This window comes from Portunus trituberculatus, chromosome 38 (genome assembly GCF_017591435.1).
Source record: "Portunus trituberculatus isolate SZX2019 chromosome 38, ASM1759143v1, whole genome shotgun sequence".
In the NCBI taxonomy this organism is placed as follows: domain Eukaryota; kingdom Metazoa; phylum Arthropoda; class Malacostraca; order Decapoda; family Portunidae; genus Portunus; species Portunus trituberculatus.
In genome coordinates this window covers 25,070,919-25,080,673 of record NC_059292.1, presented here as the reverse complement: position 1 = coordinate 25,080,673, position 9,755 = coordinate 25,070,919, and the positions used below count along the sequence as shown (strand labels likewise).

General features: G+C 38.7%; 2 non-coding genes across 2 annotated transcripts; both read left to right on the top strand.

The window, feature by feature from the left end:
• Window positions 1-4,057: 4,057 nt before the first annotated feature.
• Trnaa-cgc lies at window positions 4,058-4,131 on the top strand. The gene has a single exon. It is a non-coding gene; the product is annotated as a tRNA-Ala (tRNA).
• Window positions 4,132-5,489: 1,358 nt separating this feature from the next.
• Trnac-gca lies at window positions 5,490-5,561 on the top strand. The gene has a single exon. It is a non-coding gene; the product is annotated as a tRNA-Cys (tRNA).
• The last annotated feature ends 4,194 nt before the right edge of the window (window positions 5,562-9,755 follow it).

Here is a 9,755-nt window from a genome sequence, read left to right as displayed (position 1 = left end):
ATAGATACTTTGGTAAACATTTCGACATTTGAATATTTACTAATGGGGTAAGATGGACCCCATGAGAGGGGAAGGGTGGGTTTGTTGTGCTGATTGCAAAAGCTGGGCTCATGAGCAGTGTGCAGGGATAGATGGTGATGATGCTGAGGAAGAGGTTTTTGTGTGTAATTTATGTCATTAAGTTGTGCAGGGAGAGATGATAATTAGAGAGTTTTTTTTTTTTCGTTTGATTTGTACCAATAAATCTGGCTCATGAGCAATGTAAAGGGTTATGATGATGAAGAAGAGTTTTTTTTTTCTATCTGTGCTGTACGCTAATAAGAATTTGTTTCTTCATGTTCAGTTTCCGGGGTAAGATGGACCCCCGGGGGTCCATCTTACCCCATCATTTTATTTTGGGCCCAAGAAAAATTATTATTTTGTAAATTCTCGTGCTTCATTGTTTTCCTTCAAAAACCGTGACCCGGGTGTAGACAGCGAAGGTAACATCCCAAAGCACCACCAGAAACCCACAAACTCACCTAAATCATATAAATGTGGTTTCTAGACTCAATACTTTGTTAAGTGGTCCGTCTTACCCCACCTTCCCCTATCTAGGTTATTTAAGGAGAGCGAAAAGTGTTGGTATGTATAAAAAAAAAAAAATGTGGATTTGTATAGCTACGAGGGGTGATCAGAAAGTAATGACAGTCGGACTCGTAGCTGAGAGACTATAATATGCTGGGAAGGAGGGGAGCAAGGGTCAGCAAGTATTGCCTGTTGTGACGTGTTTGAGCTTGTTGTTGTTTGTCTGGGTTACATTTTCTCGCTGTGCTGTGCGATTGCGTCATTGTTGGTTTATGCCTCTAACTGGATACATGGATTTTTCGAAAGAAGGTTGCACTTTCACAAGGTGAAAACTCAGGAAAAAAAGTAACAGAGATCAGAGGGGAATTATTGGAGGTTTTTCCCGAGTCTACTCCATCACTGGAAACTGTTTCCCGCTAGATTTGAGCTTTCACAGCCGGAAAAATTCAGCTAGAAGATGATCATCGTCCCGGCCGCCCTCCACATCCGTGACCGAAGCAACAACGGTCCGTGCACGTTCCATCATTGACGAAGATCCAACTGTTACTCTTCGATTCTTATCCTTGGAGCTTGGTGTCAGTTATGGGAGTGCACATGACATCGTGCATGAACACTTAGGGCTGAGGAAGAAATGTGTTCGATGGATACCTCATTTGCTTACGGAAGAGCAGAAGAGCGAACGGGTGCGGATTTGTCGTCTATGGTTGGCTAAATTCGAGCCAAATGGTCCGAAACGGTTCTCAGATGTTGCTACTGGAGATGAGTGTTGGATTTCCTTCTTCACCACCAGAGACAAGCAGTCTAACATGGTGTGGCTGAGTGATGAAGAGCCTCGACCTCAGATTTTGAAGGAAAGATTTCGCAGCAGGAAGCGCCTTTTCATCTTCGAACAGTAAACAATGTACTATATAGTCTAATTGAAATTCTATTACGTTTTTCTATTGATTTGTGCATAATAGATCGCCGTGTTGGCATGTGCAGTGGGTAACGTGCACCGCCGCTCCATTTATTGTTGCTCGTGGCGTTTTATGTTGAATCACATGTGACAACCTGAGAAGAGATTCCAATCAGTAACACTAATGTATTCATCTTGGTAGGTAGTGGAAGTGGTGATGGAGGGGAAGTGATGGTAATTTTTCTTCTTCTTCTTCTTCTTCTTTTTCTTCTTCTTCTTCTTCTTCTTCTTCTTCTTATTATTATTATTATTATTATTATTATTATTATTATTATTATTATTATTATTATTATTATTATTATTATTATTATTATTATTATTATTATTATTATTATTATTATTATTATTATTATTATTATTATTATTATTATTATTATTATTATTATTATTATTATTATTATTATTATTATTATTATTATTATTATTATTATTATTATTATTATTATTTATTATCGTTCTATTTCTTCTTCTTTTTCTTATTATTATTACTACTACTACTACTACTACTGCTACCACTATCATCACTGTTACGCCGGAAGGATATTGAACACCATCGATCGAGAAAACTTGACGGTAGTTGAACCACCAGTGAGGTTAAGGAGCAGGAGAAGCTAGTATAGCCTTATTCTGTATGGTTTACTCTATTAGGTATTGTAGTACTTTGGCTCTTATATGTGACCAAGATGATTGAAGAAATATCCTGTAATGCAGTAGAAGTATCTAGCCATAACAGATATTGTATAAAAGGAGGTACCGAGCCAACACATATTGCAGTAAGTCACAAAAGTATATAAAGTTAAATATTGCAGTGAGCAGTTAGTTAGTGAGAAGTATGATAAAGGGCAAAATCGGTGTTGGACTCGTTGCTGTTGTACTCACTGGACAAGGAATTTAACTCCTTAAGTTCTTCCCAGCGTATCCTTCTCCACGGGTTTTCACCAGTCTCAGTGACGACATTGCAGTAAACGAACTCAAGTGAGGAATACGGTTCGATGTGCCCATTGGGGATGAAGTAACATTGGTGTCAGGGGCGGGGACACGGTACTACGGTAATGTTACGAGGCGAGGTGAGTTAGTTACACGTGTTTTTGGGGCGTCGCACCAGTTGTCTGAGAAATTAGGCATACACGCACATAGTGGCTAACTTAACATTATTATTATTATTATTATTATTATTATTATTATTATTATTATTATTATTATTATTATTATTATTATTATTATTATTATTATTATTATTATTATTATTATTATTATTATTATTATTATTATTATTATTATTATTATTATTATTATTATTATTATTATTATTATTATTATTATTATTATTATTATTATTATTATTATTATTATTATTAATATTATTATCATTAATATTATTATTATTATTATTATTATTGGTAGTAGTGGTAGTATGGTGGTGGTGGTGGTGGTGGTGGTGGTGGTGGTGGTGGTGGTGGTGGTGGTGGTGGTGGTGCTGCTGCTACTACTACTACTACTACTACTACTACTACTACTGCTACTACTGCTACTGCTGCTGCTGCTGCTGCTGCTGCTGCTGCTGCTGCTGCTGCTGCTGCTGCTGCTGCTGCTGCTGCTGCTGCTGCTGCTGCTGCTGCTGCTGCTGCTGCTGCTGCTGCTGCTGCTGCTGCTGCTGCTGCTGCTGCTACTGCTACTGCTACTGCTACTGCTGCTACTGCTGCTGCTGCTACTACTACTACTACTACTACTATTATTATTATTATTATTATTATTATTATTATTATTATTATTATTATTATTATTATTATTATTATTATTATTATTATTATTATTATCATTATCATCATCATTTTATTATTATTATTATTATTATTATTATTATTATTATTATTATTATTATTATTATTATTATCGTTGTTGTTGTTGTTGTTGTTGTTTCCAGCAAGCCAGAACATTTAATAGCAAGCAGCATTTTATCCAGAGGAGCTATCCTAGCAGTACACCGCCATGGACCTTCTCTATCAGTCACACCTGTTATTTCGAGGTCACTTAGAGAATATGCTTTCAGTCCCACCTGTTCTCAAATTATTGTATATTCAACCCATCCCACCTCAATTCAAAACAAGAAAGAAGACTGCCCAAAGGAGGTATATGATATCGGCTTGGTTTCATGCACACATTGAATATCTACCTCGATCTTTTAAGATCTTTATATTAATGGACGTGCGTGCAAGAAGTGAATGGTGCACACTCAATCCGTCTTGGCGAAGATATAATACTCTCTCTCTCTCTCTCTCTCTCTCTCTCTCTCTCTCTCTCTCTCTCTCTCTCTCTCTCTCTCTCAGGAATACTCTTTTTTTTTTTTATCCCAGAAGTTGATGTCGTGTTTTATTCCATTTGATTGATTAATCGATTTACTTATAACATTTGTACATGATTGTACGATTATACCAATAATATTACCTCCTCTAATTATCTATTCTTTTTGGCTGTGGATGTAGGCCCTATTTCTAAATAGTGGGTTGTGCACACACACACACACACACACACACACGCCCGGTAGCTCAGTGGTTAGAGCGCTGGCTTCGCAAGCCAGAGGACCGGGGTTCGATTCCCCGGCCGGGTGGAGATATTTGGGTGTCTCCTTTCACGTGTAGCCCCTGATCACCTAACAGTGAGTAGGTAAGGGATTTAAATCGAGGAGTTGTGACCTTGTTGTCCCGGTGTGTGGTGTGTGCCTGGTCTCAGGCCTATCCGAAGATCGCAAATAAAGAACTCGACCTCGTTCCGTAGGGTAACGTCTGGCTGTCTCGTCAGAGACTGCAGCAGATCAACAGTGAAACACACCGCGTAGTGTAGTGGTTAGCACGCTCGACTCACAATCGAGAGGACTGGGTTCGAATCCCGGAGAGCGGCGAGGCAAATGGGCAAGCCTCTTAATGTGTGGCCCCTGTTCACCTAGCAGTAAATAGGAACGGGATGTAACTCGAGGGGTTGTGGCCTCGCTTTCCCGGTGTATGGAGTGTGTTGTGGTCTGAGTCCTACCCGAAGATCGGTCCATGAGCTCTGAGCTCGCTCCGTAATGGGGAAGACTGGCTGGGTGACCAGCAGGCGACCGAGGTGAATTACACACACACACACACACACACACATATATATATATATATATATATATATATATATATATATATATATATATATATATATATATATATATTAGAAAAGAGGGAAGCTGCAAAAGGCCGCCAGGCCTATACGAGGCAGTCCCTGTGTGTTTATATATATATATATATATATATATATATATATATATATATATATATATATATATATATATATTGTAACAATGTGGAACAGGTGGGTTGGTGGGTGATGGAAAGAAACTCAGGAGTAGCAGGAGTATTTTATTTCTCCAACGTTTCGCCCATAGAGCTTCTTCAGAGAGAATGACAGGCCTGTAGGCAAAGCAGTATATATACAGTACAAGTGTGTGCCTGGTCTCAGGCCTATCCGAAGATCCACTTGTACTGTATATATACTGCTTTGCCTACAGGCCTGTCATTCTCTCTGAAGAAGCCCTATGGGCGAAACGTTGGAGAAATAAAATACTCCTGCTCCTCCTGAGTTTCTTTCCATCACCCACCAACCCATATATATATATATATATATATATATATATATATATATATATATATATATATATATATATATATATATATATATATATATATATATATTACAGAAACATTTAATAAAGTCATATCAATCATGCAGTTAATCTCTCTCTCTCTCTCTCTCTCTCTCTCTCTCTCTCTCTCTCTCTGAAAAGTGCTGCGTGGTATCTCTGTAGATATCAGAGAGGGAGAAAATGAAAGAGAAAAATAAATAAATAAATAAAACGTATGTATTAAAATTCCTATTCATAATATACAAAACTACGCTTTAATATCAAATATTATTATTACCAACTCATCAGTTGAGACTTGGGGGTGTAGCTCAGTGGTAGAGCATTCGACTGCAGATCGAGAGGTCCCCGGTTCAAACCCGGGCGCCCCCTAGATATTTTCGTTGATGCTAGCAATAAATACAATAATATTTTATTACCTTTGATAGCTACAAGTATAACTACAAGAGTGAAATGGTTTCACACGTGCGAATTTGTGATTGAAAGTGCAAGTTGCTAGAGGTATCGATTGAACCTTTTTAGTCGGAAAACTTCAAACACATAGCGCCTGGAAAGTATCGATTAGTTGGTGCCGTGGCGGGAAGTGAATGTAAACAAACAGCTACCCGCCAAGATCTCTTCCTTCAGGGACGATGCTGAAGCTGTGGTTGCTCTTTTGGCGTACAGGAAGAGTCAACAGAAAAGAATATGTCTGTGGATACGTTCCTGGCTAAGTAGAAGAAAAGAAAGGATCGAGTGTCTACCACACACTAATCTTAAGAACACTGTATGCACAATTGCGATCAAATTAAATCTTGACAAGTCTTCAATTTTCACCCCCAACAACACCCTGCATTAAGGGCAACAGTTCTTGGAGAGTGGCAGCTATTTCGTTGAACGACTATTTGCTATTTTTTTCTTTTTACTTTTTACTTTTTTTCTTTCTTGGGTCCCCAGGTGTGTTCTTTTTCCCTCACCAACTTTAACATCTTCTCTACACCTGGAGATCACACTTTCAAGCTTACTCCCCAGTAGCAAATTGGCATGTTGACACGTGTCAACATGTGACTGAACTCTTCTAGTCGGATCAGGTTCACAGATAGCGACTGGAAAGAATCGCGGGTGGGAAGTGAAAACAAACAGCAACTCAACAAATTTTTTTCCTCCGGTGACGATCAAACTAAATCATTACAAGTATTCAATCCTCACCTCCAACAACCTGCATAGAGGCCCAGAGGGAAGCAGTCATCGGAGAGTAGCAGCTATTTCATCGAACGCCTATTTGCGTAAGCTTTTTTTTTTCTGTAGAATTAACTTTTAGGGTCCCAGATGTGCTTTTTCTTTCACCAACTCCAGATTCTTCTCTACATCGACACTACATTTTCAAATCTTTCTCCGTGACGTCACAATGTAAACAAAGCCGCAAATCGACTGAACAAGATCAACATGCTGGTCTTATTTTGCAGCTGTTTTTTCCAGTCGATAGGTCGACTTGCAATTTCAGTCGCAGATTGATATGTATGAACCCACCTATTACAATGTTCTTGCCACAGGCGCGCCAATTTAAACCGCACGTGCTGTTTCATTCAATAATCAACCGTACAGATGTAAAACATTTCCAAGTCATTGGATCTCACAAACATCCTAGAAGACATCAAATTACATACACATTTTGAAGATAGAACTGCTGCATATCGCACAACATTCCTTTGATTGATACATTTATTGTTGCAGTTTGCTCCCAGACTGTAGGATGTCTTAGGCAATAAGGTGTGCAATATGTGTATTTATTTATTGAAATACTTGTATTCTTGTTGTGTATACTGTCCAGAGTTATTTTTGTTTTACTTTAACCTTAAGTCTTTGCCCAGGGGGTGGGTGGCAAGGCCCATCTTCCTCCTTTGTTGTAATTATTTATTAATTCAACAATAAATGTATCAATCAATCAATCATGTTGCATTAATAATGAAACACAGCAAAGGAGGAGGATGGACCCACGATTTAGATACAGACAAGATTAGCGCACTTGGGGCTTAAACTCATGGGGCTAGCGTTAAGGGTTTAGAAAAGGGTACTGGACGTGACGTCATGAATATAAACACTGATCGCCGCGCGATTTAAAATCGTGGATCGCCGTTTCATTACCCGGTAACCTATGGCTCCAGTTCGATGGAACCGGTAAATTTAAAAGTTCATACTTTAGATTTCTGCGAATCTGTGCTGAACTAAAGTGGTTCTGACAAATCGCGGCATATTTCACGTTAATGTTATTGCGACGAGAACATTTCTCAACCCATTTCCTTGCCAAGATCTTATTTGTGGGGAATGTGTAGTATTTTAACTTGTTATTCTTGGCAGGTACACAATCACGAACAGCACAAGCTTTCGCTCTTCCCATACTAATAAAATTGCATAGTATGAGCCCATAAAGTATAGAAATAACTAACCAAAATCTAACCCCCCCCCCACGTGGACACCGCACCACCAAAGCACAAGCGACCCGCACTGTGCGTGACGTCACAATCAGCTGGCGGTTCCAACAATGTTGGAATGCGCTAACCTTGTCTGTACCTAAAGCCCCGTACACACTATGCATCATGATGCGCATCGTGTTGAATGGATGTGTTGAAAAAGTCGTTTTTCAACACGAACGTGCATCACCAACGTGTTGCTGGGTCGCAGTGATGTTAATTGTACGACAATTATCGTATTTGTACGATAATATGGCTGTTTGTACGATGTACGATACATAGGTAAGAATCGTACACCAATATACGATAATTGAGTGGCAAAGTGTTTTTTTTATATATTTGTAATAAGGTACTGTAATAATTGTGTAAAGAAAAAAATATCGATGTCAACATTTCAGAGAGAGAGAGAGGGGCTGAGGACTGGGGAGGGAAGGAAAAAGGAGAGAGACGCTGTCAGTGTCAAGTGACAAAATGATCTTATTAGTGTGACTCTTAGTGTTAGTATGGTGAAGGGCGAGTTTTCCTTCTCTTATCATATGTTCTATTTGACGTATAACGGTATGAAAAAACAAAACATTCTCATTATGTGGCACTAATGGGCAGCAATAAATAAAAGAATAAATAATAACGGTTTTCCAGTGTAGGTTGTGTTGCGGAGAGTGATGGACTGACGGTTGACTGATATGTTGACCCCTTGGAGATACATGCACATTGACACTGTACGTAAGCTTTTATCAATATATAGTTTTCATTATATATATATATATATATATATATATATATATATATATATATATATATATATATATATATATATATATATATATATATACACACACACACACACACACACACACACACACACACCTTTGTGTAACCTTTGTATGTGTAGTATGTCATTTGCATATGAAAATGAATGAAAATTAATGAAATGTTCAATACAGTGTATAATGCAGTTCTGATGTGTGTATAATATTTTTCCGTTGGATGTACGATAATATTAGGCAAAATACGATGATTCTGGTGGTTCGGTACGACAATGTGGGCTAGAAAAGTTAACATCACATGATCACTGCTGAGTCGGCTCGATTTCAAATTGCTGCTTAGGTGATGCATCATCAGTCAGAGTGGCAGGATGTTCGGTCACGCTCCGCTCCAGCGCCGATGGCTCACAAATCATCACCACCCGCCAAACCCATTGAGTGGACAAGGGCCAACACCCAACATTTTATTGATTTGCTGAAGGAGCATCCATCTGTTTGGAACATCAAGTCCAAACAGTATAAAATGAGAAACGTCAGGATTGCAAGTTTGGAAACATGAAAGTTGAACTGTCACTGAGCGCAGCTAGCGCGCGAGAACCGAGAAGTTGCCGAGAGCAAGTGAGCAGTGTTGCAGTACAGTTTGGCCGCTAGTAATTTTTTTCAACACCACTACTGCATCACGTGGCTGATACATGATGCATAGTGTGTACGGGGCTTAAATCGTGGATGGACCTTGCGACCCATCCCCTGGGCAAAGACTTATCCAAGGTTAAAGTATAAAAAAAATACATAAATAAACAGTATACATAACAAGAATACAAATACTTAAATAAATAAATACAGGTACGTATTGCACACCTTATTGCATAAACATCCTACAGTCTGGAAGCGAACTGAGGATATTCCCTGAGAGTGGCTGGGTGCAAGGTAGGTATAGGAGAGGTATAAGGCGTTTGCAGTAACACCTTGCCAAAAGCGAACGGTCCTAAAAGCATTCGCCTTTGGCGCCCCAAAGGCGAACGCTTTTCAAGATAATATGTTCGCTTGTGTTAGCTCTCAGAGTCACGTGATAGCGAACACTTACGGTGATTGGCTGTGAGACGAGTTACCAACTTAGTAAGTTTTAAATCAATAAAATATACTATTATGAGGAACATGAAGATATGATAAGTATTATCATGTAAAGGAAATACATTTAGTAACGGTTTACTGATATTGAAATTCATAAGAATTCTCCTTGCAGTTTGAATTAAATGAAAACAACAGAGTCTGCCCTTGTAATGTGCTTTCTCGAGACATCTGGGACTACGCTTTCTGGATGGACCACGGTTCACGTCTTGTTCACGCTACTC